The sequence below is a fragment of the Myotis myotis genome, unplaced genomic scaffold, assembly GCF_014108235.1.
Source record: "Myotis myotis isolate mMyoMyo1 unplaced genomic scaffold, mMyoMyo1.p scaffold_m19_p_2, whole genome shotgun sequence".
In the NCBI taxonomy this organism is placed as follows: domain Eukaryota; kingdom Metazoa; phylum Chordata; class Mammalia; order Chiroptera; family Vespertilionidae; genus Myotis; species Myotis myotis.
In genome coordinates, this window is record NW_023416324.1 from 96,776,526 (window position 1) to 96,803,630 (window position 27,105).

The window sequence follows — 27,105 nt, forward strand, 5'->3', positions numbered from 1 at the left end:
CACTGGCGGTGGTTTCCTGCGAAGGGCAAGACGCGAAATGGGACCTCGCCTCACTCCAGGACCTGCAGGAGGCTAGTTGATAACTAATAACAGCTAAACAACAGCAGTGCGGTTAGGGCGGGAAGTGGGGGGGGGGGGGGGGGGGCGTGTAGTAGCGGGAATTTGGTGCGAAGGGGACTTCACTTGCAGAGTAACCAAAGACGGAGGAATTGTCCGCGATGAAGAACTGTGGGTGGGTGGGGGCATCCTTGGCCCTGGCACTGTATTTGAGAACTCTGCCCCTCTGCGGTGTTTAGAGACAGGCGTACTCATTAAAAAGAAAAAAGGGAACCGGCCCAGATCCCCTGAGCTATAAACTGTGGTTCAAATACAGTCTGCATGTTTGAAATGATAGACAATGCATAGCCCCCAAAGTTTTAATTATGGCTGCATGAGAGTTGAGAGAGGGATCTTGAAGTATCCAAGTGTTTATTTGCTTCTGGACTTCAGGTCTTTGCTCAGTTGGTTCGAGTGTCATCCCTAAGGTTGCAGGTTCCATCCCCCATCCTGGCACATACAAGAATCTACAATGAATGCATAAATAGGTGGAACAACAAATCTCTCTCTCAAATAAATAAATAAATTTGAAAAATGACATAGTTTTAACCTCAACCTGGTAGAAAGCAACTTAGTAGTGGAGTATAAATGTCCAGAATAGGAATAATTTTACTTAATTTTCCAAGATGTTCTTAATATCAAAATTAATTGCCTGAACACCTGTCCACTAAACTTTCACCACAGCATTTTTGATACTCTGATCATGTTTATTTACTTAACAATTTCAGGTAAACCGTCAGATCACCAGTTTCTATATGATTTTAGACCACCATCACCCCAGGTCAACTGGCAACTTTTGAAAGCTTTTGATTTCACTTACTTCTCAGTTTTTCTTTTAATCTCCTAAGATGGGTCAATGTCTCCTACCCAAAGAAAACACTAAGTCTAGTCTAGAATAAAATAGGCAGTCAGACATAGATTAGGCACACTTTTCCTAACACTAATGAACTTTCTCAGAAATTAACAGGATGACATATTTTATTCACCCAAGTAAATTTTCCATGATCAGAGTCTCTGTAATAAACAACAGGGTTTGCTCAAAGGAAATTCTGGTCATAACATGCTCTTCCTTCTCATCCTGCCACAGATTCATTCATTCAACAAATATGTTTTGAGCACCTACTACTTGTGAGGAACTATTCCAGGAACTTGGGATATTTTAGTAAACAAGGCGAAGAAGGCTGCCATCATGCTGCCTTACACTGTAGTCAGTGAACTGTTTTTTTTCCACCCCAAAGTGCTCACAAGCAACAGACAGAAGGAGATGGCTGAGAACAAAAATGGTAAACTAGAGCTTTCACACTTTCATGCATGTGCACTCTGCTTGGGTTTAGTTAGTTTCAGCACTTTTCCATCCATCCACTTTTACAAGTTCAAAACAACAGACACTGTATAAAACTTTCTGAGACCTTACCAGTCTACCTCTTGTGATTGCTAATCTTCAACGCCATCTTCTGGTTTCCTTCTTTGTCATATTGACCTACTATAGGTGATTTTTTTAATGGTGATGTGAGTACAAACAATATTATATTTCAATCACTAAAGCTTCTGATGTCCTCCTTATCACTGGGGACCTGGATGGAGCGAATAGGGACTCACTGCCCGTGCTCACCAAAGACTTCTCTATCTACTCATAATTAAAACAAAAGTGACAAACATTTTTACCAGTAAAAGTTGACCCCGTCTCTATACACTTGAGAAAATCAAAGTTTTCTTCAGTAAAAGACTAGACATTTATCTTCAAATATCACAACTAGTTAAAAAGTGAAAACAAATAGGAAGGCAGTTAACTGAATATCTACCTGAAACAGACTGATCGTATTCTGTGAGGAGATTGCTTATTTCAGTGAATTATCCAGATGTTGAACTGCTGTTGCAGATGGGGCCCAATATTTATGGAGTATTTGCATTTCAAATCATGTTTACCATAGAGACTGTAAGCTGAATTTACTTAATTCATATTTTAAGAGTTAATCTTTTAAAATTATACATTAGCATGCAAGAAAAATATTTTAGAAAAACCCATACTAGATACAAAAAATAAATTATAAAACTTTACTTGGGGTAAACTATTTTCTCACTAATTCATTCTTTAAAAGGACAGGGAGACTACAATTTGTTAAAAATCAATGTGACTATATCCTTGAAAAAGATTACAGGCTAATCCTTGTTTCAAGTACTTGTAAAAAAAAATTAGGAAAATGCTAAAAATGTTTTGTTGTTATGATGTAGTTCATATAATATAAATATCTCTTTAAATAAACAACAGGGTTTGTTCAAAGGAAATTCTGATCATAACATAGTGCTCTTTGGCTATATATCTATGCAATGTCAATTATTACCACTGACCCTGGCATCTCCTGTGGTGGAATTACTATACCATTCTTATATTATTACTAGAAGCCTGGTGCACGAGATTCTTGCACTTGGGGGGTGGCATGGGGGCGGGGAGGGCCCTCAGCCTGGCCTGTGCCCTCTTGCAGTCCAGGAGCCCTCGGGGGATGTCCATCTGCAGTCAATCAGACACCCTAAGCACTGCTGCAGAGGCGGGAGAGGCCCCCTGCCATTGCTGATGCACTTGCCAGCTGTGAGCCTGGCTTCTGGACTTCTGGCTGAGCCGCACTCCCCCTGTGGGAGTGCACTACCACCAGGGGGCAGATCTTGCGTTGAGTGTCTGCCCTCTGGTGGTCAGTGCGTGTCATAGTGATTGGTTGATTTGCATATTAGCCTTTTATTATATAGGATATTATTATGTGAATTGTAACATGTACTATGTATTATACAACATATTACTATACTATAGTAACATAGTACCTGTATAATAAGTACTAGTGTGCTATAGTAGTACAAACTATATGGTATTATATTATTATATAACTAGAGGCCTGGTGCACAAAAATTTGTCCACTTGAGGGGGAGGGGGGGGTCCCTCAGCCTGGCCTGTACCCTCTCGCAGTCTGGGACCCCTCGGGAGATAATGACCTGCTGGCTTAGGCCTGCTTCTGGGTGGCAGAGGGCAGGCCCAATCCCTAGGTGCAGTCCCTGATCAGGCTCAGAGCAGGGCCGATTGGGGAGATGGGGCGCCACCCCCTGTCATGCACAGAGCAGGGCGGATTGGGAGGTTGCAATGCCACCCTCAGTCATGCTCAGGGTAGGGCCGATTTGGGGGTTGGGGCACCGCCCCCTGTCACACTCAAGGCAGGGTCGATGGGGAGGTTGCGGCACCACCCCGTCATGCACAGAGCAGGGCCAATCAGGGGGTTGGGGCGCTGCCCCCTGTCACGCACAGAGCAGGGCCCATCAGGGGTTTGGGGATCTCCCCCCTGTCACTCACAGAGTAGGGCTGATAGGGGAGTTGGGTCACCGCCCCTGTCACACAGCTGCAGGGTGATCAAGGGGTTGGGGAGCTCACCCCTATCAGGCACAGAGCAGGGATGATCAGGGGGTTGGGGTGCCTTCCCCTGTCAGGAACAGAGCAGGGCCGATAGGGAGGTTGTGGCCCCGCCCCCTGTCACACACAGAGCCGCAGGGCGACCAGGGGGTTTGGGAGCTGCCCCTGTCACGCTGATCCTGGTGCCGGGAGGCCTCTCGGCTCTGCTGATCCCGGTGCTGGGAGGCATATTACTCTTTTACTATATAGGATAGAGGCCTGGTGCATGGGTGGGGACTGGCTGGTTTGCCCTGAAGGGTGTCCTGGATCAGGGTGGGAGTCCCCACTGGGGTGCCTGGCCAGTCTGGCTGAGGGGCTGAGGGCCGTTTTCAGGCTGACGGGTGACTGAAGCTCCCAACCGCTCCTTTTTTTTTTGTTTTGTTTTTTTTGTTTTTAATTCTGGGCCAGCTTTAGCTCTGAGGCCTCGGCTGCTGAAAACAGATTTCTGGCCTTTGTTTACTGTCTGTATTTGATACAATGTTGCGGTCCGGCTGGCTGAAGCCCAGCTGAGTAAAGCAGGTTTCTGGGGTTTTTTTAGCTTCTATATTTGCAACATAGTTGCTTAAAGTTATAGCTGAGAGGCTGGCAAGTCAGGCGGGGAACGTTGGAGTCCTCTGTCACTGAAGCAAGCAAACCTCCTGTTCGAATCAGCTGCCTGGCTTCCGGCCGCCATCTTTGCTGGCAGTTAATTTGCATATCTCCCTGATTAGCCAATGGAAAGGGTAGCGGTCGTATGCTAATTACCATCTTTCTCTTTTATTAGATAGGATTAGTTATATAGTATTATTGATAATATTGGTATAGTATTATTGAAAATTAAATGCTCAAGTATGAGGGTCAGCTAGACCTGGTTCACAGCTGTAAGATCATGGATGGACCACTTAACCAAAGTCTTACCTTCCCCTTACAATGAAGGTCATGTCTTTTTTGCCTCCTAATGTGCTGTGATAATGAAATGATGCTTAGCACATGCCTGGAATGTGCTAAGTGTTCAATAATCCAGGCTTATTATCATTATGACGTGATTCAACATTTAGGGAAGCTTCATAGGCATTTCTCATCCGATCTCCCAACCAAAACTGTTGGTGGACAGGGCAGGCAATATTCAGCTGACCATGCAGATAAGGAAAGAGATCAAAGAGATCTACTGGGGTCCCAATATCTTGTCCAAGGACACATTCTGCCCACCTGTGTTTCTCTCAGTCCACAGGCATTTGGCCGCCTGTTTCTTTCGTATTTCAGAATCAGCATCTGAGTGCAGGCCTGTGGTCTGGAAGTGGCATTTCATTCCCCTCACTCTGCTGAGATGGCCTCCGTCATCTTGTCTGCAAAGTGAGGTTGGCCCAGGTAACCACTGAACGTTCTTCTGACCCTAAGTAATTGTTTCCTTCTTTCTGCTCTGACTTAGAACCATCAGTGGCTGCCCAGTGGCCTTTTTGGTTATGGTAAATTCAGAGTAAGAAAAGTTGCATTTTTTAAAAAGCCACTGAACTCATGAAGCTGTGGTCATAAAGAAATTGGAGGAAATGGGTGCTGCTTCCCCACCACTGCACTTGAATATTTAACCCTATTTAAAAAATCTAACCTTGTAAGCTGCTTATACGGGTGAGGAGTTAAGATGGAATACTCTGGGAATGAAATTGCATGTTGAATGCTCACACTACACCCCAACTTTAAAGGAATTGAGTTCAACTTTCTTTGTAAAGTGACAAATTCTTTGGTATTAGCAACAGGGCACATAAACCTGGATTTTTCCTTTTTGTTTGCAGAGCTGCACACACTTTTCTGACTTAACTTTCATCATGTTCTGAGTTTCTTCAGTGAAAGACTTTGCAGAGCTGCAGCAGGAGGCGCTCCCAGCGAGACTGCTCAGGACTAGTTCAAGAACTCTGTCTGGGGTGCAGAGCTAAATGCATGGCTTCTTCCTGAAAGGCAGAGAGTAAAACCCACTCCAAGCTTACAGGACATGGGACTTGTCATTTTAATCAATTATGTAATAAAAAGTCCCAAAGTCAGACACTGAGGCAATGTGGTCTCCTATCCCTTTGTTTACAAACAACTGTTCCCGTTTGGCCTCCTCTTCTTGCCAGCATTCTAAGAAGTCTCCTTGTAACATTTGTGTTCTCTGCATAAATAGTGACGTGGCTTTAAACAAGGGATTATTGGATACTGCCAACTCCCTTTGCCAAGCCAACAAAAATGCAAACAGTTTGCAATAACTTTGGGCAATTTTCTGAAAATTGAAGCAGTAGGTGAAAAGCAGATAGCTTTGTCTGACTCCTCCCCTGGGTAGCAGTGCACAGTGCTGGGTTATTCCAAAGTTCATGAACTGTCCTTCCAGTTGAACACTGTAAAACAGCACAGCATCACTTGTCACATGTGAACATTACTTCTGAGACTCGGGGCACTCTGGGTGGTCCAGTGTACCTTCAGGAAAGGCTACCAGCAGGACAGTTACTAGCAGCGAACTTTCACAGTGCTCCAAACCTCAGGGGCTTCCAGTCACACAGAGCTCCTTCTTGTTTGCATGAGTCATTCACTGCTGGTCATCACCACTCTGAGCATGCAGGCTGGCAAAGCAGCATCTATCTAGAATGTTCCTGGTCCCAGGGCACAGAGAAAGGATACAGGGCAAATCATGTGCTGGTTTTTTAAGCTTTCTATCACCGTGACTCATATTCCCCTGTTACAAGGTAAGAATTGTACCAAAGGATGAGTTGCCTGGCTGTAGTGTATGGAAGTAGGAGAGAAAAGAAAGGCCAAGAGTCCTGACTGCTGTGGCTCAGGTGCTTAGGCGTCATCCTGTGCACAGAAAGGTTGCTGATTTGATTCCTGGTCAGGGCACATGCCCAGGTTGAGTGCTTGATCCCCAGTAGGGGGCGTGTAGGAGGCGGCCAATTCATGTTTCGCTTCCACATTGATGCGTTCTTCCCCCCCCCCTAAAAATCAATTAAAAACTAAAAATTTAAAAAAAAAATAGAAAAGAAAGGCCAAGAGTCCTAGGAGGACTCAGGTAAAAGGCAGGGAAAGGGGTGGATGGAGGAATAATTGGAGGATGGAAGGAAGAGTGTACAAAGGGCAGGGGTGGATAGGGTGCATTGAGTGGGAGTCGAAGATCACTGGAGAGTTTCTAAGCTCAGAGGTTAGGGAAATGGTATAACCAAGACTCTAAATGGTGAAATCTGGAGGAGGACAGGTTTATAGGGAAGTAAACAGGGATGTTTGGGATGACATTCCAACATCCAGGTTGATGGTAAGTAGGTGATGTGGTTCCTTTGAGATACTGTTCCTTTGCTTCCTTACATGCAGAAACACAAAACTGTTTCTTGATCATTTTTGAACCATAGCATCTAAAAATGCTGAGTGCCTCAAAGCAATGAGCTCTGAAAACAAATGCGTCTTGCCTCTGAGGACATGCTTTTGGGTACAGGGCTATGATGTGATGTTCTCCTCCCCCAGCCTCTAAGCGGGGTGTTTGTTAGGGAGTACTCTCAGGCCAAATACTGGAGTCAGGGGAAGGAAGCAGGATTGGGCAGGAAGAGAAGCTGAGATGCAATGTCCTACCAGAAAGGCCGCAGTCAGCCTGCATAGAGCTCTGGAGTGGGAAGAAGCTGCTCCGCACTGGGGTGAAAAGATGGGGCCACACCTCACAGGTGCAGGCAGCCCTCGGAAGGCGGCATGGATTGGCAAGGTGGTTTTCTTCAGCTGGAGCCACCTCCCAACAGGGCTGCCTGCTGAGCACCATCTCCCAGGACAGCCCCAGAGCTGGGGGGCGGGGGAGGGTGCTCTCGCACACAGTGCATGACAGCATCATCCAAGTCCACTCCTCTATTTTGATCCACTTCCTCTTTTAGGTCTTGGGATCACTCCAGGCTGCCAGTGGTTTCTCTTCCTGAAGTAAGGTTGTCAGGTTCAGAAAATAAAAATATAGAGTTCTCAGTTAGGTTTGAATTACAGATAAACAATGAGTACATTTCTTTTAGTGTGGTTATGTTCCATGTAATATTACAGACATGCTTACACTAAAGAAACTAATAATTGCTTATTTGAAATCAATTTTTACTGGGCATCCTATATTTTACCTGGCAACCCTGTCCTGCAGGAAACTTAGAAGAGGAAGGTGAGTGGGCAAATTACAGCCCCACCACTGTTGCTGGTCTCAGGGCCCCAACTGAAATGGATTAATGTGCTTCCTTCTCTTTCCTCTCCAGACCCTTCATGTTTGGCCAGCAGCTCTGCTGGGCCAGTGGCTGACTTGGTGGCCAGACCTAAACCTTCATCCTCGAGAGCTTCAAACTCCTGGTCACCATGCCCTTACTGGCCCAGGATGCTGCACCCTTAATTGCTATTTGCCATCAAAACTGCACAAGCAACCATTAGAGGGGCCCACTGAGTCACTCCACCCTACCCCACATCTCCTGGTGAGCAGGTCAAGATGGTGACTTCTCACCTGCTGACCCTGCCCCAGGATCCCCTCAGATGGCTGCCATGGCTTGGACCTCAGGGGCACTCTCACTGTGTCCCTTTGGAACCAGGACCCCTTACCTTGCAGAGCCCAGCTTTGCAGAAGTGAGAAGCCCATGCTCACCAGAGGTCTCTGGGAGGATGATGGGGCTGCTTTTAATTCTACCCTGTGGCTCCCTGTCCTGTATGTTTCTAGCTTGTCGTGGGATCTTGCTGGATGTTCAATCCTGACTCTTTTATCAGCAGGTCACCCACAGCCCCTTAACCCAGCACTTTTATTTTTGTTTTTTAAAATCTTTATTGTTGAGAGTATTTCAGGTGGCCCTCCTTTATCCCCCCCTTTGCCCCCCTCCACCCAGTTCCTGCCCCACCCCAGGCCTTCACCACCCTATTGTCTATGTCCATAGGTTATGCATATAAGACCTTTGGTTAATCTCCTTCCCCGCCCCCCCCCCCGCCGCTTCCCTCTGAGATTCATCAGTGTGTTCCATGTTTCCATGCCTCTGATTCTATTTTATTCATCAGTTTATTTTACTCATTAGAGTTCTTGTTCGTTTATTTTGATTTTTAAATTCAATTGTTGATAGATATGTATTTATTGCCATTTTATTGTTCATATTATTTATCTCTTTTTCTTCTTCCTCCTCTTCTTAAAGAATACTCTTCAACATTTCATGTAATACTAGTTTGGTGGTGCCGAACTCCTTTAGCTTTTTCTTATCTGTGAAGCTCTTTATCTGACCTTCAGTTGTAAATGATAGCTTTGTTGGGTAGAGTAATTTTGGTTGTAGGTCCTTGATATTCATCACTTTGAGTATTTATTGTCATTCCATTCTGGCCTGAAAAATTTCTAATGAGAAATCAGCTGATAGATATATGGGCACTCCCTTATAGGTAACTAACTGCTTTTCTCTTACTGCTTTTAAGATTCTCTCTTTGTCTTTAACCCTTGGCATTTTAATTATGATGTATTTGGTGTGGGCCTCTTTGGGTTCATTTTGTTTGAGACTCTCTGCACTTCCTGGACTTCTAAGTCTATTTCTTTCACCAGGTAAGGGAAGTTTTCTGTCATTATTTCTTCAAATAGGTTTTCAATATCTTGCTCTCTCCTTCCCCATAATGTGAGTGCTGGTACATTTGAAGTTGTCCCAGAGGCTCCATACACTATCTGCATATTTTTGGATTTTTTCTCTTCTGGTTGAGTGGTTTTTGTTTCCTCATATTCCAAATCATTGATTTGGTTCTTGGCATCCTCTACTCTACTGTTGATTCCTTGCAAATTATTCTTCATTTCTGTTAGCGTTTCCTTTATTTCTGACTGGTCCCTTTTCACATCTTCTATGTTCTCACTAATTTTCTTGAAATTCTCACTAAGATCATTGAAATTCTCACTAAGTCCTTTGAAGTTATCATTAACATCTTTGAGCATTCTTATAACCATTATTTTGAACTCTGTATCTAGTAGTTTGTTTGCTTCCAGTTCATTTAATTATTTTTCTGGAGATTTCTTCTGTTCTTTCATTTGTGACATGTTTCTTTGTCTCCACATTTTGTCTGTTTCCCTGTATTTGTTCTATATATTACGTAGAGCTGCTATGTCTCCTGGAATTGGTAGAGTGGCCTTGTGTAGTAGGTGTCCTGTAGGGCCCAGTGGCTCAGCCTCTCCAGTCATCTTAGCTGGGCACTCTAGGTGCACCCCTTTGTGGGCTGTGTGCACAGTTTTGTTGTAGTTGAGTCTTGATTGCTGTTGGTGTCACTGGGAGGACTTGACCTCCAGGCCAACTGGCTGAGAGGACCAGCTGCAACTATAATGGAAGAGCTGATATACAGGAGACATCCTTATGCAGCAGGATTTGCTTCAGTGGGGCTTTGGTGCTCACTGAGTCTGCCCCTGGATGTGTCACTTGTGGATGTGTAGATTTGTAATATGGTGTGGTCTGAAGCTGTCCACCAGGTGCACTGGCTCTGGTGTGTCCCAGGAGGTGCAAAGTCTGCCAGTGCCTGGGGCCACCTGGCAGGAGCTACAGAGAGATCTGTAGATGGCTGCTACTTGTATATGACTAGGAAGTGCCCAGGTGAAGACCAGCTGTGAGTAAGGCAGGCTGGTGCTAGTGCTGGGTCTTGGGCCTTTTATTGATAGGTTTGGGGCACACTGACTCCAGCTGCTGCTTGTTTAAGAGACTTTTAGCAAAGTCTGAAACCTGAACCAGGACAGGCCATTCATATGGAATAGCAGTTGCAAAGAGCTTGGGTAGGGCTACAAGTTGAATGGGACAGAGTCTCAGGGAATCATCAGGGTGGAGCAAATAGTGTGGGCCATGCTGATGGAAACTCAGATATGGCTTCCAGTTAGCTCTGTGGTAGTGGAGGTCCCAGCACAGGAACAATGACCCCTGTGAGCACCCCTGTCTTAGAGAAAGCTGCCCCTGAATTTTTGCCCTGATGCCAGAGAGTCCAGTTCCTTCCCATATATTCTTGGATTCCCCCAAAGCTACCACCCGGTGCTGGAGCTCAGAGGAAGTGGAACCTTGTATGTTTGTGTGTGGGCCCTTTAAGAGGAACACCTGGGATTCCAACAGCCTCCATGCCATTCAGCCATAATCCCCGCTGGTTTTTACAACCTGAAGTTACAGGGACTTCTCTTCCAAGCTCTGGTACCCTGGGCTAGGGGTCTGGTATGGAGCTGGGACTCCCTTGCTTCTCATGGGAGGTCTTGGAGATATCTCTCCTGATTAAAAAAATGGCACATGTGGGTGTCGAACCAACCTGTTCCTCTCCTTTGCCCCTCTGCCCCTCCTACTAGTCTCAATGTACTTTCTTCTTTACTTCTCTAGTTTTAGGACTTCCATTTAGCCAGCTTTCAGGCAGTTCTGAATGATGGTTGTTCTGCATTTTAGCTGTAATTTTGATGTGGTTGTGGGAATCGGCAAGTACCAGCATTTACCTACATTGCCATCTTGTTTCTCTCTAACCCAGCACTTTTAGAAGCCAAGCCCCCAAGTGTGGGTAGGTGCCGTGGGTCCTCCTGGGCCCTGTTTCTTTGTTGCCTTATAGAGCTCTGCATACCTGTGGCCAGGCTACATGGTAACTTGGCCCTGCTTTGTGGCCAGCCAGAAATGCGATGGGCAGAGCCTGAGGGGTACCTGCTATCCTGCAAAAGAGAAGCCTCTGTGGGTTTCTGAGTGGGGAAAGTGCTGACCCTCCACAGGGCCCCTTCTGCCAGCTCTGAGTCCAGGGGACCCAAAGTCTCAGGCCTTCCTGCAGCACTTGAGCAGCCAGGAAATCAGTCCTTGCCTCAGTGTGATCTGGGTGGTGCCCCCCAACATGGGCCCCAGGGACCCAGTGTGGCGCACCCTCCTCTGGGTCTCAGGTTTTGATCCAATCAATTCACCATTTTGTTCCTTTTAGTGTGATGTGTCAGGCCAGCTCCCCTCAGACTGGTGGACAGGATGGACACACTCAAGGCCATTGCCCCTGTCAGCGAGATAAAGGATAAAGGCTGCAGGCATTTCTCACAGAACCAAGCACTGTGGCAAGGCTGCTGGGCATTTGCAAGTGGGTTTAATAGGAAAAGTGTATTTTGAGTAGGACTTTGATGGGAGAGCAGGGCTTTCCCAGGTGGGACAGGGAGAGAGCGTTCTGGGTTGGGAAACCTTGGGCAATGGCAGACAGGCAGACAGGTCGGGATGGGACCAGGGGTGGCTCCTGATGTGGGCTTGGGCAGGGGCTCAGATACATGTTTGCCACCTGCCCCGCAAAGCACCAGGCCATGGAAATGGACATCTCCAAGAGTTTGATGTGCAATTAATTTCCGCTTTGGATCTCTGAACTGGAAAAAAAGCTGGTCTTCCAAGAGCCTTCTGATTCTGTCCAGGGGTTCAGCCTGCACCGTCTGGTTCGGAAGCCAGGCCTGCTGCTCACACACGTTTTGACTGCTGCTCAGAATGTCGCCCTTCCTGAGCTTGTCCACCGACAGCAGCCAGCTGGCGGCGCGGGCCTTGTTTCTGATGCTTCCGAGAGGTTTTGTGACCAGTTTACGCTAGTTTCCTCAGTCATTTTCCACTACCACCCAATCGGGAAGTGAAGCAGCCATTGTGACCCCGCTTTAGAGACGAACTTGATCCTGAGGGAGTTCTTAGAGTGCCAGTGTCAACAGAACGGGCGGGACAGTGAGGACAGCCCTCAGCCGCTGGCCTTGCTGATGCCTGCAGCCCCTGAGCCTCTGACTTCACCCAGCCTTTTTGCCAGTCCCCATCCAGGATTATCCCCTCACTCAGGTGGTCTCAAGAAAGCAGAGCCACACAGACTTGGTCTGGCTTTTGCACATCCAGCTTATGCCCTCGCCGTGTTTGCTCCCTAACACATTCTTCACAGTCCACAACGTCCCAGGGCTTTGCCTCACCTGCCTCTCACTCCACCGCCCTCCCTTACTGAGAAGATAAGGCATGAGACATGACTGTCCTGCCTTGGAGGAGGTTTCTGTCTGGGCTTGCAACTTGTGGATGTGGCAGAATGAATGAAAGGGGAATAATGATGCTTGTCCTGTCTCCTTCCAGGCACCCATTGCACTCAGACCTGTGTGGTTGGTACGATTTATGTTTTGGGCTTTGCCTGGCCATTTCATCCTAGCCCTTCCAAGTTCTGAAAGGGCATATGAGCAGGGTAATAAGAACAGCGAAGGCACTCATGGCTGTGGGAGTGGGCAGGTTGTGCTGGTGGCATTCATTTAAGAGGGACAGTCCTGGTATCACACAAGATGTGTGGGCACTCTGGAAAGGCGTATGTATCCAAGCTGTTTTTCATAAGGCCTTGGACAGCAGCAGAACAGAGATTTCAGGTGAACAGCAGGGGATTGTAAGAGGACAGTTCTGCTTGGAAATGTCTGAGGCCTCCAGCGAGATGTGAGTGCTCCCCACTCTCTGGGCACGTGTGTGGGCAGCTCCCATTACCAGGGCTTCTTCTGGGAAGGGCCGTCAAGGCTGTTGGACTCCTGAGTCATCTCCTGGGAACCCAGCTCACAGGAGGCCTTCAGCAATTTTTTAATAACCCATGTCCTTTATCCAGTTTATACAGAAATGTCTGTTTTGAAACTCCCCTCAGAAATCTCCTTCTCTTCTAAAGTGTGCCTCTTCTTTCAATTTTGCAAAGTCATCGTTTGGAGCCAGTAGGCAGTGAGTCAGCCTGTGGACTGGCCTGCTCGTATGCCTTCTGGATGGGGTCCTCTTCAGCCGGTGTCTGTCAGGTGTAGAAGGAACCAGCTCACACAGAGTGGGGTCGCAGAGGCCGGCAGTGTGACGATGTTGATTGAGCATCTTGGGCAGACTATTTTGCTCTTGTCTTGAACCATCAGTGTGTCACTCTACAGTCCCCAACAATGGAGTCACAGTCATAAATGAATTCTCGAAGGTTGCACCTGCACATGCTCATCCCGATGACTTACATGGAACTTGGGGAGGCTAAAAATGTTGCATTTTTCCAATTTGTGATTTATATGAACTTTTTGTCTTAGGAATTAATATGTCATCCCTCTTTTGGGTAAATTTTACTATTTTTTGGCTTCTTTGTGTATTGATTGAAATGAAAGGTCCTCTAACACATTCTTCAGTGCCTCCATCTTTATAAATTAGAAATCAATATTCCTTTTTCTCCCCATAGAATTTTCTTAATTCCTTCAAGTTTTCTTCCTTTTAAAAATCAAGTTCATGGTTTATCAGCAAAGTTAAGTTCTAAGGGGTTGTTTATTTTGATTCCCATGTTAAAACTTCCAGTTGATGAGTGTATATTCACTGGGTTTTTTTGCATTAAGCAAGTGAATAATTTTCTGAAAAAGTCTATTTTTGAAGTACTGGATTATCTGGCACAGACCTCAGCTATCTGGGCACGCTCCTGGCCTTTGCAGATACATGCTCCCTGGTCTTTTGTGAGGAACTCTATGGGCCCCTGCCCCACCCTTCCCCCACCCTCACAGCTCTCCTGTCTGAGAGATTTCTGTTCAGTTTTCCATTTGTCTGGTTGAGGAAGATGTCTCGATGTGCAATACTATAACCACAGGAGGCACCGACTTTTCCAGGGGCTGTGAACCCTACTGTGTGACCAGGTCTCTCAGATATAAGCACATATGGGACCTGTTGGCCTATCTTGTGATTTGAGGGCACAATGCACTTCGCACCCCCCCCCCTCCACACACACACACACTGTCCTTTTCTCTTTAAGGTTCACGTGGCAATGGACACTTCACTGTGGTTTTGGAGGCCCTCCCCAGAGTGGCTCTGTGAATGGCCCAGGGTAGTAGGACATTCTGCTGCAGGTCCCTCTCCTTTGGGGGGGCAGAACTTGCTAAAGCAAGGTTTTAACTTGGCAGCAAGCACACGACATTTCTCTTGCATCAGTTTCAAACTGGAATTACATCCTGGATCTCAGCAAAGCATGATTTTCTTCTGTGAGATACAGCACAAGACACCACAGGAGACACAGGATGAGCACGACATGAAACCCACCACCAAGGGGATACCACAGTCATGGGCCTGGGCTGTGTACCTGCCACCCACCCATGGGAGGAGCACAAAGTGAAATGAAGCATAATTCCGACCAGTGGAAGAGTGAGGTGTGATTGTGGGAGCTACAGCTTCCATGAAGACAGCATTTGACCTGAACCTTGAAGTCACAAAGTTTTAACACCTAGGCTGAGACCAGGGTGGCCAAAGTCCTGAGACGTGGCAGTGGGCTATTGGTAGAAAAGCATAGTCTGGGATGGAGGTGGGGACTCAGGGTAAAGGGGCCAGAAAGGAGGATTGAAGCCCATCAGGAAAGACCATGGAGGGTTTCAAAACCAACTAAGGGGCTTGCACTTTATTGGCCGGACATTGGTTCTTCAACAACACTGTGATCCCAGAGACTCAGACTCAGTGGGTGGGCCCAGAAATCTGCATTTCCATCAGACAGTGGAGGGTTTTGATTCAGGGGTTGAGGACCACACATGTTGAACAACACAGATGGAATAAAGGGGGGCAGTTGGGAGGTACTCCCAATTTACCAGTTTGGGAGTAGGAAGTGACAATCCAACTGGAGCTCCAAAAAGGTGAACTTTGCCATAGGTGCACTGTGGGTTGGAGGTGCAGGCGGAAGGACAAGGCAGGGACAGCAGGCATTTAGAGAGCCTTGGTAGGAAATGAAGACAGGATGGAGGGCAATACACCTGACTTGGAAACTTGGGCTTAAGTTACCAGAGGACGATCTGGTCTGATTGTCCTGTAAAAAGCACTTGAATTCACGTGGAAGCAGCATAGGTGGGTGTGCACATATAGGATGCACTAGCAGACACGGAGGTAGCAGAGGATTTGTTAACTGTCCTAAACACAGTGGATATTGTGGTTAACAGAAGGCTTCTCTATTTGCCTGACCCAAACTTGTAGCACTGGGGGCAGGTGCAGGTCAGGAGGAACTAGGTTTCCTCTGACCATGGACACTGATCACTTCCCTCCAAGAGGTTTCATTCAGCAGGGCTTTGGAGTGGCCCTAAGTGGGAACAACTCAAGGTGACTTCCTGTAAGGCCTGCTGGAGGTCCTGTGCCTGGGAAGGCTCTCTGCCTTCATGCTTGCTCGTGAAGCCCGGCAGAGTGGGCTGGTACTGGAGCAGCCAGCATGCGGTGCTGCATGCAAAGGAGGGAACAGATATTGGGAAGCTTCCTAGCAATATGGCGACTTTTTGGAGGCTTATTCTCCCAAACTGCTTTTGACACATAAAGCTGATCTGCTCCCCACTGGAGGAGGGAACCTGGGGCCACACATTCAGCCAGGAGCCTGTTCCTCCAGCCGGGCGCACTGTGGGAAGGACAGAGGTCTCCACAAAAGTGTCACTTTGGATCAGAGTTCAGAGGGGCCCCCTGCCATCTGACCTGCCGTCACTAAGTGGGCTTTCTTCACTGACTCCTCAGTCCTTTTTTGCTATAACCAGGCGGAACAGTAAAGCAGGCAGTATGCTTTCATTTCAGAGATGAACATGTTGAGAGTGAGGGGGTTATCAGAGGTGCCTGATGTCAACAGAATGAGCTGGGCAGTGAGGACAGCCCTTGGCCACATACTTCATTATGAAATGAGCCAGTATAATCACTACTGAGAAACATACTGAACCTCATGAACAACCCCTCTGTCTGGAAGGCTCTCTGCCTTCATGCTTGTTCTCTGCCCTCCGTCAGGCCTTTACTGAAGACCACAATGCAGGGGACCCCTTCCCCAGACATTCAAACACTCACACTTGCCTCAATCTTCCATAAAGCACTGACCCCTCACAGCCCACTTCTGTTCCTTACTGCATTGCTAATGCTGCATCTCTGCTCACTAGAGTGTGAGCCCATGAGGCAGGGGCTTTGATGCCCTTGCTCACTGAACCACCCACACCTACAACTGTATCTACACATGTTAGATGCTTGATAAATGTTTTTCAAATAAATTAATAAATGAGTGAATAACCATTACAAGAGAAAGCAAACTCACATCCATGGACATGAGAGCACATGAGACAACAACCATGTGCCTGAAATGAACTCACTCCTTCTAGAACAGTGGTTCTCAACCTTCTGGCCCTTTAAATACAGTTCCTCATGTTGTGACCCACCATAAAATTATTTTCGTTGCTACTTCATAACTGTAATGTTGCTACTGTTATGAATCATAATGTAAATATCTGATATGCAGGATGGTCTTAGGTGACCCCTGTGAAAGGGTCGTTGGACCGCCAAAGGGGTCGCAACCCACAGGTTGAGAACCGCTGTTCTAGAAAGCAATTGGACACCCTTCTTCAAAAATGTTCATCTCACTGATGAACAAAAATAGATACAGAGGCAGAGCAGCATCGAACAGACTGTCAAACTACAGCGGGAAGCCCAGGGAGGGTTGGGGGTGGGTGGGTAAGAGATCAACAGAAGGACTTGTATGCATGCATATAAGCATAAACAATGGACACAAGACACTGGGGGTAGGGGAGGCCAGGGGAATGTCAAGGGGGGAAAAAAAAAGACATATGTAATACCCTTTGTAATACTTTAAGCAATAAAACAAAATTAAAAAATAAATAAGTAAACAAAAATGTTCATCTCGGCATTTTTTTTTTTTTTACTATAAAACTTGGAATTAATTTAAATACCTAATCTTCGAGAAACAATTAAATACACCTTAGTATATTCACACGGCTGGGAAATTATAATTTGTGAAAACTTTTGTTAATTGGGGAAAAGTACTTATGAAGTTAAGGGAAAAGAGCAGGATGCAAAATTGCATGCATGATACAATTTTATCTAAGAAAAACACACAAGAGTCAGGGAAAACCCCAACATGTCTGGTGAGGTCACACGTTATTTATATCAATTGTTCTTATTTCCATTTTCTTTCTGAAGTTTATACTTTTTTAAGGCTTAAATATATTATAATCAAACCATTAAAGTTTTTTGTTAAGAAGATTGGCATTCATTATGATCAACTCATGTTGATTTATGTTAAATACTAGGACAATATCTCTCGACCTTCACTTTTACTCAGCCTCTCCGTCCACTTCCTTCTTGCTTTAAAATGTATTCCTTTAACATGTCTTTAATACAAGTTGCTCTTATTTTCACATTGGTGACTTTTTCTGGATTGGGTTAAAACTCTTGACAGGGAAACATAGAACTCCATTGTCACAATTCAAAGCTGATACCCTGGGCTAGATATTTCAGGAAAATACTGAGATATATTAGAGCATGGTTCCTGTCTTCAATAAATTTTCAGTTGAGCAGCTCAAGTTTTCTGGTCTTTACCTCAGAGGAACCACTTTTATTAAAACCACAATGACATTCTTCTGGCAAAAAACCAAAGTCCTCATTCCTTTCAGAGCCTCTGGGCCTCTCAGCTCCTCTGCTGAAGCTGACCAGCTCTCTGCTCCGTGGCATCCTTCCCTGCCCAGTCTTCAGGGACATGCTGCACCCTTAACTGGAGCTTTCACCGTACATTGGGCATCCAACTGAACTCCTTTTCTCGTACTCAGAATCTTTAGGCCTCACAATGCTCTTGAATCAACCCTGATTATCTGACCAAATACTTCAAAGATATTTATCTTCATGATGTCAATTGCCCTCCTAACCTTGGGCCCAGAGGCCTATGTTGCTGCCTCTCTCTCACCCCCATCATACACAACTTCATCTAATAATTCAAGTGCTTTGTCTCTAGCAGAAAAAGGCAGGTCTCTCTTCCCCCAGAAGACTCTTTGCAGCCCTAATTCAACCACTCAACCACACCTTTCAGCTTCCTCTTTCTGAACTGATCCAACTCACCTTTAATGGGCTATCCTTTTTCTTAGCACAGGGTTCTATCCCAGAATACAAGTAATATCTATGGGCATGGTTTTAAAAATTAATTATTGATTTATTATTTAAGCCACTTGGTTGAGGTATGGTTGACATGTAAAAGCAGTGCATATGTTTAAAATACACAACTCAGGTTTGGGAATTAGTATACATCTGTGAAACCATTACCACTCTTAGGGCTATAAATATATCCATCACCTCCCAAATTTCCTTCTATCCCTTTCCTTGCTGTTGTTTTGTGGTAAAAACACTTACCATAAGAACTATCCTCTTAGACATACAGAAGGCCGAAAGACATATGAAAACCTGCTCAAAGTCACTAATTATACGAGAGATGCAAATCAAAACGACAATGCGTTATCATCTCACACCTGTCAGAATGGCTATCATCAACAAATCAACAAACGACAAGTGTTGGAGAGGATGTGGAGAAAAATTCTGCACTGCTGGTGGGAATGCAGACTGGTGCAGCCACTGTGGAGAACAGTATGGAGCTACCTCAGAAGACTAAAAATGGAACTCCCATTTGACCCAGTGATCCCACTACTAGGAATATATCCCAAGAAACCAGAAACGCCAATCAGAAAGGATATATGCAACCCTATGTTCATAGCAGCACAATTCACCATAGCTAAGATTTGGAAACAGCCTAAGTGCCCATCAGCAGATGAGTGGATTAGAAAACTGTGGTACATCTACACAATGGAATACTATGCTGCGGTAAAAAAAAAAAAAAAAAAAAAAAGGAACTCTTGCCTTTTGCAACAGCATGGATGGAACTGGAGAGCATTATGCTAAGTGAAATAAGCCAGTCAGAGAAAGATAAATACCACATGATCTCACTCATTTGTGGATTATAGAGAACAACATAGACTGCTGAAAAGGGACAGACCCAAAGACTGAGAAACAGCGATCAGGCTATCAATCCCCAGAAGGAAAGTAGGGGAGGGCGGGGGTAAGGGGAAGAGATCAACCGAAGGACTTGTATACATGTATATAAGCCAAACCAATGGACATGGACAACAGGGGGATGGGAGCATGAGTTTGTGTGTGTGGGGGAGGTTGGGGGTTAATGGGGGGGATGAGGACACATTTGTAATACCTTAACTAATAATAATAATAATAAAAAGAACTATCCTCTTAGTAAAATTTAAGTCACATAGTGCAGCATTGCTAGCTGCAGGCCCTCCAGTAGAGTGTCTCCAGGACTCATTCATCATATAACCAAAATCCTGTGCACTCCTCCAATATATAGCACTCCCACCACCCCCCCCCCCCAACCACCACCACCACCACACACACACACACACACACACACACACACACACACACGCCAGTCCCTGGCTATCACCATTCTACCTCTGCTTTTATGAGGTTGACTATTTTAGATTCTACATGTAAGTAAGATTGATCTTTCTGTATCTGGCTTATCTCACTTTGCATAATGCCTCCAGGTCCAGCCATGCTGTTAAAAATAACAGGATTTCCTTCTTTTTAAAAGCAGAATAGTATTGCATTTCAGGTATATACCACATTTTCTTCATCTATTTATTATAGGCATGTTTTTAATCTTTAATTTGGGTATTTCTCTTGTATCCTATTCCCCCAATAAATTCTAAGGGTCACTTTTTCTATTTCTTTATTATTTTTCACGGGGTTTAAAATAACATTCTGCACAAAGACAGGCAAAATGAAGTATAGAACTCAGGCAATTTTTTTCAAATAAGGTTACTTTTTTATACCTGCTATTGAGAAAAATACAAACTTTGAGTTTGCACTATCCTAACTGTCCATCTACATTGGCCAAATTCAGATGCTCCTCTCCTACCCCCTTACCTTCCCCTGCCCCTTACATACTTCATTGTATCCCTACAGACCTCAGAGGCACATCCCACCCCACTCTCAAGTCTCCGGATGACAGATAACACCTGTCAGGGAGGAAGAGCATCTCTGCCCCAACCCTCATTTCTTTGCCCTTTAGCAGAGCAGATCACTAGAATCTCTCCGATGGTTTCTCAGTCTTTTCTTCCTTGTCTTTCATGCCCTTGACACTTTTTGATAGTTACTTTGCACAATGTCTCAAAATTTGGACTTGTCTGATGTTGTCTCATTACCAATTACATTGAGGTGACGGATTTTTGGCAGGAATCCCATAGCAATGAGATTGCATCCTCCTCTGATAGGTCTTCTTCCAGGTGAGGTGCCCTATCACTTGGTTAAGGTAGCTGCAGAGTTTCTTACTGTGAAGTTACTGTTTTTCTCATTCTAACTGATCAATTCCTGAGGGAGGTGAGACTGAAGCTGTCCCGTTCCTTCTCCAGGCTCAGCCAGCGGTTTATATGTCCGTCAATTGGTCTCATCTGCAGTGACTGACACTGTGCTATTTGCCTGTGGGTGGTCTTGTATGTTCCTCACTCCTTCCACATTTAACTTAAATTCTTCTGTAAGGGAGAGCTGCCATATCTCTGCCATTTATTTATTTAGTTGTTTATTTACATCACTGGGCACTTGTGAATATTTACTTTATTCTGTGGATTAGACTCTAACACTTCTCATTTATGGATTAGAATCCATTAATTTTGTGGATCAAGTTATTCCAGTTCTGACCATTGGGAGCTCCTTTATGTCGGCTCTGTCCTCTTGGCAAGTTTCTTTCCTTTTCAAACACTTCCCTATTTTCTGGACCTACAAGTATCAGGCTCATCTGGTATTTTCCCTGCTTCAACCCTGAAATCAACTGCTTCTCCATGAAATCCACCCTCACATTTTTGAATCTGTTTCAAAATCATGACTGCATTTTAACCCCCACCTTCTGGTGGAGACATTGACCCCAGGAGAGGGGAGGCCATGCTTGTCTGGTCATGGCTATTTCCACCAAAGCACACCTGCCACAGCTTAGGAGCTCACCAGGGTTAGAGGAGCAAGCACAGATGGGCTCACACCTTGCTCCCTGATGACTTCTCATCACTTAGCAGAGAGTCTGGTGAGTGGTCACAGAAGGAATTGGTGGCTTTGAAGCAATTCCAGCTTCTGCAAGCCTGGGGAGCCTGAAACTAGGAATCTGATCTCTGTCTTCATTTTTCTAACAATAGTTCTTAAAGACACAGAATCCACTGCACAGAACTGAATGTACTTCAAACACCCAGGAAACAGGGATGTGTGATAGAATATCTCAGGAACTGTTTCATCATTAAGTTTGGTATTCCACGTGCAAAACTGACATGAATTCTGGAAAATTCACTGCACACACACCAAGTTATAAACCAACAATTGTGAGCCAGACAGTGGGCTACTCAGCTAGACGGTGGAAGGTGAACATTTGGAGTAAGGATGACTGAATAACAAGGTATGATGCATTAGAACTGCTGCTAAATGCTGTTGTTAAATTCATCTAAATGAAACACTCTAAACATTTATTCAGTTATTTTTATTATTTTTTTCCTTTTTATTATATTTATTGAGGTGAAACTGGTTAACAAAATTATATGGGTTTCAGGTGCACAATTCCATCAACACATCATCTATACACTGTATCGTGTGTTCACCACCCCAAGTCAAGTCTTTTTCCATCACTATTTATCCATTACAAACGGAGAGATGGTTTTGGACTATCAGACTTTATTTTTGAAAACTTCAATTAGTTAGAATGTTTTCCCAATAGTAAAAATAACTGGCCATCATTGTTTTTACTACTGGGAAAACATTCTAACTTAAAATTTCAAAAATGAAGTCTGAATGACGAAATAGGCCAAAATCAACTCTCAATTTGCCATTATCGAATCGTTAAACCAAGAGACTCACTGTTTAGATTCCCAGTGATTCTTGAAATGAATGTGGCCTAATAAAATAATGGTTTGTTTTTTTTACCTGACAATGGAGAGCCAAAGTGTCAGGAGCTAACCCAGCCATTAAGTGTCAGCCCTGACTCTCAGCTCACTTTGAGAGATAACAATTGGGAAGCTGATGGAGTTTTTGGCCTCACCTTTAGGAGGTGATAGTACAAAAACTCTTAGTTTAAAAGAGACACCCCAACTCCACCCATTACTAACTGTACTTGCTTAAGCAATAGCTTGACCTTTCAGCCTTCATTCCCCATCTGTTAAGCAGTGATAATAATATAATTCCTTCCTTCAACTTTTATTTATTAAGCATGTGTTATGTGCCATGTTCTAAGCTAGGCCCCAGAGAGACACAGTAGTAAATAGTGAGCAAGACAGATGAATTCTCTCCTTTCATTGGGTTTGCATTTTTTATATCAATATAGACCCATGGATATGGATTTCATTTTATGGATTAGAATCCAACACAATCATTTATTTATTTTTTCACTTTTCCAACAAGTATTTATTATGAGTTAAGCCATTGTTCAGGATCCCAGGATGGGGTGTACCCAGGTCCCACCTCACCTCCCTGGGAGATGGAGGACATGGAGGTGAAGGGGAGGCAGTTTAGTCTTCCTGGGAAACGTTCTTCTGCCTGGTAGTCATCCCAGGCTGACACCCAGGTTATGGGCAGAGGGATTGTATATGTGCCGTACTGCTGGGACATGGAGACGTCAACTCGTCACTGCCTTCTCACAGGGTGCTAGTCCAGGCAATCCCGCCAGCAGTTCTGGTCTGGTTCTGGTTGGGGAGCGGCTGTCAAAGGAGCCCCCGGTAGTTCTTGACTTTGGCCCTGATGTCCACTGCCATGCTGCTGACTCCTAAAGACACCTGTGAAGCTACTCACAGCTCAGTGGGACCCTCAGCAAAGACGCTTGTGTCTCCATTTATGCTTTTGCTCAATCTATCTCAGTTTTCGCCATTGGAAGTTCCATTGGTTTGCTCCTGGCCTTTTTGATAGGTCCCCATACTTGTTTGAGCACCTTCTTTTCCAGCTCCACAGAGGAGGTAAAAGATTAAGCAATCACAATAACAGAAAAATAGCACGCCTTAGAGCAGCGGTTCTCAACCTGTAGGTCGCGACCCCTTTGGGGGTCAAACAAGCCTTTCACAGGGGTCGCCTTAAATACATCCTGCATATCAGATATTTACATTACGATTCATAACAGTAGCAAAATTACAGTTATGAAGTAGCAACGAAAATAATTTTATGGTTGGGGGTCACTACAACATGAGGAACTGTATTAAAGGGTCGCGGCCTTAGGAAGGTTGAGAACCACTGCCTTAGATGGTCATGCTCCCACCTAATGACCAAGAGGGTGTGGGGTGGGCTAGGAGGACCCAGAGAAGGCGAGAACGGATGCTGGTTCTTATAGAAAGTGCTTAGGGGAGAGGGCAGGGTTCATCAAGAAAGGGAAAGAAGCATACAGGCTGAGTGCTGGTGGGCGTGTGGCTGGAGGCAGAGTGGGCCCAGACGAGGTGTGGTAAGTCAAGTCAAGGAGCTCAGACATTATTTTAAGGTAACTGAAGCTGTTAAGGGCTCTTTTTAGGGCTCTATGACACTCTCTCTAGGACAGTGTCAGCACACAGGAGGTATTCAGTGAAGGGTGGCTTCTGCTGTCACTTCTGTTCCCACTGCCACCATGACTATTACTTCTATATTGTTATTCCTATTTGGGAAGGTGCAACCAAAGTTCTCATTTTAGCAAACACTTTGCATATCTGAAGGCTCCCAAATTGGACACCACCACTACACAACTCTGGTTGTTTTTTTGTTAATCTTCACCCGAGGGTATTTTTCCTTTGATTTTTAGAGAGAGTGGAAGGGAGGGGGAGAGACAGAGAAAAACATCAATGTGAGAGAGACACACTGCATGTTGCCTCCTGCATGTGTCCCACTGGGGCCACAAGCTGCAATCAAGGTACGTGTCCTTGACAGGAATCAAAGACCCTTCCGCAGGCTGATGCTCCCTCCATCCACTGACCCAAACCAGCTAGGGCCACAACTCCTTCTTAACTTACAGGGAAGTTGTTCAGACTTTATGTGCACTGTGTGGAGTTGAAGACTTAGTCTCAGAACATCCTCATCCTAGACAAGAAAGCTCAAGTCTGGAGGAGACCAGCCTAGATCTACAGCTGGCCATAAATCCCTGAACTCCTCCTGAATGTGGATTACCTGCCACCATATCAGTCTTTGGTCCATGTAAAGGTGATTTCAATCCAAATACCTTTGCTCCCTCACTGGCCTGTGTTGAATACCCATCATCTGCCAAGCACTGTTCTAGGGGCTGGGGTACAGCAGGTACATGGTGCTTACATTTTCAGTAAGCAGAGCATGAAAGGGGTCTCCAAAAATATGTAATAGGACATCTGTTTTTATTTGCTTTTATCTAAAATTTAAAAAATACTCCTCCTTCACCTAGGGAGTGATAGGGCTCATTTTGGCCTTTCAGGGGGCCTTCATGCTCCATGATCCATGGGGAGGGTTCTAATGGCGCTGCCATGTTCACTGGAAGGGCCTCAAGTGGATTTGCTGTTAACTAGATAACCCCAAAAAGAACTATTAGCAAAGAAAGCAGAATGAAAGAGCAGAGCCCCTTTCCTCTGAGCACAGGCACTTGGTAGGCCACCTGTCTAGAATGAACACCTGCAGGACCCCCTGATGAGATTGGGGAAGAAACCAGCCCCTACCCTTGAGGTTCTCAGAGTGGCCACTTGAGATATTGGTGCTGTAGACTGAATGTTTGTGTCCCCACCAAATCCATATGTTAAACTCCTAAACCCAAAATGATGGCATTAGGAAGTGGGGCCTTAGTAAGGAGAGCAGGTCATAGGGCGGAGCCCTCGTGAACAGGATTCCTGTTCTCATAAAGACGCCGCAGAGAGTGCCCTGGCCGCTTCCACCACGTGAGGACCTAGCGAGAAGCCAGTGTCTCTGACTCAGGAAGAGTTCTCACGGGATAAAATCTGCCAGGTCTGGATCTGGGACTTTCAGCCTCCAGAACTGTGAGAAATCAATGTTTGATGTTTAAGATACTGTGACTGTGGTAGTTTGTTACAGCAGCCCAAGCAAATGGCTACAGTGGATCTCCACCCTCTGTCATTGATAGTAAACCTCATACAGGTATGTGTTTCACCCTATCCCAGGGGATGGGAGATGTGAACTTAAGTCTTCCCCTGTCAAATGGAGATGCACTGTATAAAAATACACAGGCTAAGAACCACCCAAACCCCACAGTCACTGAATGAGTAGTTCATTTAATAACACTTCTGCCAGGCAGTGTGTTGAGAGATGGGGGTGCTGAGATGAGCAAGACACCATCCCTGACTTCAGAGAACTCAGGCACTCTCACAAACACACACTCTTAAACACTCACATACGCTCACACACTCACATACACTCTCAAACTCACTTTCAGAAACACACACTCTTACACATTCACATACTCTCACACACTTGCATACATACACTCTCAAATACACTCTCACTCTCATGCACTCACATACAGGCACTCACACACCCTTAACACTCAGACGCTCACACACACACACTCACACACACATGCACACACAATGCAGGATACACTGTGATAAGTTATGTACTAGAAGAGCTTTGCAGATGCTGTTCTGTGGGTGCAACAAGGAGCGTGCCTGGGGAAGCAGGGAGTGTTCAGGGACAAGGAGCTTTGTCCTGATGGAGAGGGAGCTCAGCAGCCCTCTTATGAGCCAGGTTCCTCCTGTGAGAGCAGAGCAGGACAACTGAGGGTCAGCTTTATACAGAAGCAAGGAAGCCCCAGGGTGCACAACATGCTGAAGGGACAGCAAATGTCCCAGGAGGGAAGCTAGCACCCTGGAAGCATCTGAGAAGGGCACGTGTTTAGTGTTTAAGGCCTCCAAATTGTTGCACACAGCCCTGTTGCCCATGGGTCACACAGACCCTCTGGCCCTCCGGGAGCTGAAGGACTGTTAACAAATACCACACAAACCTTCCAGGACATTCCTCACAGACCTGTGGTTTCTCAGGGAGTCCATGGTTCTGGGCAGCAGGAGAGGGCCACACATTCTGTGTGAATGTGGCTGGCTTCGTGGGGAGCCAAGTGCACTGCAGTCTCTTACCTTTTCCCAAACTGTCCCCAGAGGCCACTGGGGCTGAGACCTGGGTCCGTGATCCTCCTGCCTGTCTCTCTCCTTTATATGTGCATCTCGGAACAATATGTGAGATTTTTGCTTGTTTTTCAAAGGCTACAAAAATGATATTTGTCATGTTTTATCTTCAATAGAAAAAGTACACTATCGGTTCTCACAGTGGTACCCTAGCTGTTTGCTATATTGTGCTTTGTAAACTTTTATTTCATTTTTTAAAAGTCTGGAAAAGCTTAACATTCTGGGTGGCTGCCAGCCCCACTCCTTGGCCCTCTCTGGAATCAAGAACAGAATAGAATCCAGAACTCTCTCTCCTCATCTCCTCTGGAGGGGACAGGGGGTGGGGCGGTGAGTGGGGAGCGGGAGGCCTACATGAGAGCTCACCAAGGGCGGGTGGGCCAGGAGCTTCTCTTGAGCCGCATGTGGTCCTGCCAATGCACATCCATGTCCTGGAGGCCCAGGACCTGTGCTCTCTGGATCCCTATGGCCCCAAGGACAGAGCAGAAATCTGTGGAGCATTTCTGCCTAGGCCTGCAGCACTTGAGCTTTCCCCGTGTGGAGGGAGGTCAAGAGCATGCCTGAGAGGCCTGGCCACGTGCAAATTGAGGCCTGGCTGCACCATTTGTAATTCTGTGACCCTGTGCAAGCTTCCCACAGTCTGAAGGAGGAGAAGTCAGCAGTCACCTGCTGCTGAATGACACAGGTTTGTTAACACCCGAGGCAACGGCCAGAAGGAGGAGATGGTGGCGCCATC

General features: G+C 45.7%; 1 long non-coding RNA gene across 1 annotated transcript in view; it reads right to left on the reverse strand.

Annotated features, from left to right (window-relative positions):
• Positions 1-161: 161 nt before the first annotated feature.
• Positions 162-27,105, reverse strand: part of LOC118675089 — a 33,800-nt gene continuing 6,856 nt past the window's right edge. The window contains exons 2-3 of the long non-coding RNA XR_004973813.1: positions 4,715-7,418; positions 162-563 (exon numbers count right to left, since the gene is read on the reverse strand). This is a non-coding gene — a long non-coding RNA (uncharacterized LOC118675089). The remainder of the gene's footprint in view (positions 564-4,714; positions 7,419-27,105) is intronic.